General features: G+C 50.1%; 1 pseudogene; it reads left to right on the plus strand.

Moving 5' to 3' along the window:
• The first annotated feature begins 1,466 nt into the window (after nt 1-1,466).
• Nucleotides 1,467-1,608, plus strand: LOC123155180 (uncharacterized; annotated as a pseudogene).
• Nucleotides 1,609-2,453: the final 845 nt, after the last annotated feature.

Here is a 2,453-nt window from a genome sequence, read left to right on the forward strand (position 1 = left end):
AGAAAAAACCACGGGCGTCAGCAAATCTTCACTATATCAAGGGAACTTACAAACTTCGGAGATTTACAATTGATCGACTTATCCCGTGTGGCGGCTTACAAAGGAGATATATAGCACTGGCGGCGAGCCTCGCTCCGCTCGCTCGTAAGAAGTTAGGCTTTACCTTTATACTTGAATTTGGATCATAGAGCATTCCAGATGTACAGATGGATATGGGCGCTCCAATGCATGTGAGCGTCGCTTTCATTTTATGACACATGCTTTCATTTTCCTTTCCACATGTGTCTTTGTATCGGGGTGGCGGAGGTTAAGGGGTGTGGGGAAAGTAAAGGTTTTTTTCTTTAGAAAGGACACCCGAAGGCATCATAAAGCTGATAATTATCATGGAAAACAATATCCATTACAATGGAAAGATAACTGGACACGGCCTTTGTCACAAGCAACATGAATCTAGAAACAAAAACTAAATTGGACGTGTCGTTGAGAATATATAAAAATTTGAAAATTAAACGGCAAAAGAAAAATGATGAAAGTGAAGGTAAGATGTGTGGAGCTACCAAGAGCAGCATGCAGGGTTCCATGGAGGCTGGAGCGCGCATGCGTATGCATCGCTAGCTGCAGATCGAGATCTACCCCGATTCCCGACACGGCGGAGCGCATATGTAAATGTGTACACATGATTTGTGCAATATTGTCGAGCCAGTGAAAGTTGTTAGAATACATTATAACATGTATATATACGGTATAAATATAAATCATATATACGCCGATAGGCTAGCGTGTTGCGTGGTTGTTGTAACCGGTAGTTGTGGTTGTTAGGATTCATCCTCATCGTCGTATATCTTTCTTGAGGATCAATCCAACACAACCGAACTACCAAATCTTGTAAACCTCTTTGCCTATATAACATGCAACGCGTCCCTGCCAGAAGTATACGCTTCATCCAATCTTTCATGGTATTCAGAGCCAACTTCCTCTCCAACATCCAAACCTAGTCATGGCTAGCTCCAGCTCCGCCGCCGCCGCTTTTGCCCTCATTCCCATCGCTGACAAGCTGCACCGGGACAACTACCTGGTCTGGCGCGCGCAAGCCCTAGCCACGCGGAGCGCAGCTGATTAATCACCTCAACCCTGATCACCCGTCCCCGGAGCCCAAGCTTGCCGATAAAGACGGTAAGCCGACAGATGTGCCAAACCCGGCGTATGTTGTCACCCTGGCGCAAGACTCGCAGGTGCTGAGCTTCATCTTCAACTCGATCTCGCCACCTGTGATGATCCAAGTCGCCCACTGCACCAAGGCCGCCGCGGCATGGACCGCCATCAGGGAGATGTTCCTTTCCCAGACGCAGGCCAACATCGTCAACACGCGGATCGCCCTCTCCACCACCAAAAAGGGCACCGCGACCATCGCCGACTACATCGGGCGCATGAAAGCGCCGGGCGACGAGATGGCTTCAGCAGGCAAGCCGCTCGACGATGATGACATGGTCTCCTACATCCTCGCCGGACTAGACTACGACTACATCTCGTTTGTCTCGTCCATCTGCGCCGCGAGGACTGAACCAATCAAGGTAGCTGAACTTTACTCTTAGTTGATCGATTTTGAAAAGCGTCTTGCTATGTTCGAAGGTGGCAACCACTCCTCCCAGTCCTCGGCAAATACCATCTCTCGTGGCCGTGGTGGTTTTGGCCGCGGTGGAGGTGGCCGTGGCAATGGTGGCCACGGCAATGGAGGAGGTGTCCGCGGCAACAGAGGCCGTGGCAATGGAGGCGGTGGTCGTGGCAATGGAGGCCGTGGCAACGGCAACGACAACGGAGGAGCCGATGACCTTTCTGAGGTCGTTTGCCAGATCTGCAAGAGGCCAAATCACACTGCCCTCGAATGCTACCGGCGCTTCGACATCTCCTACACCAAGAACGAGAAGAGCGCCGGATCTGCCACAACCTCGTCCTATGGAGTAGATACCAACTGGTATTTGGACACTGGCGCCACCGATCACCTCACCAACGAGCTCGACAAGTTGACCGTCCACAACAAGTACCACGGCAACGATCAAGTTCACACTGCAAACGGAGAAGGTATGGAAATTAGTCATATTGGTCACACTACCGTTCGTACCCCTACTCGTGATCTTCATCTAAAGAACATCTTGCATGTGCCCGATGCCGCAAAAAACCTTATCTCCGCCCATCGCTTATCCACTGATAATCATACTTTCCTTGAAGTTCACCCAACTTTTTTTCTCGTCAAGGAACAGGGAATGAGGAAAACCCTTCTTCGCGGCAGGTGTAGACAAGGTCTCTACCCCCTATCATCGGCTCCCTTTAGCTCAAGCAAGCAAGCGTTTGGTGCAAATAAACTGCCTGTTGAAAGGTGGCACAGTCGGCTAGGGCATCCGTCGTCCACCATAGTGCGTCATGTTCTTAGCCAGAATGATATTCCTTTTTCTAGT

Source organism: Triticum aestivum, chromosome 7A (assembly GCF_018294505.1).
Source record: "Triticum aestivum cultivar Chinese Spring chromosome 7A, IWGSC CS RefSeq v2.1, whole genome shotgun sequence".
In the NCBI taxonomy this organism is placed as follows: domain Eukaryota; kingdom Viridiplantae; phylum Streptophyta; class Magnoliopsida; order Poales; family Poaceae; genus Triticum; species Triticum aestivum.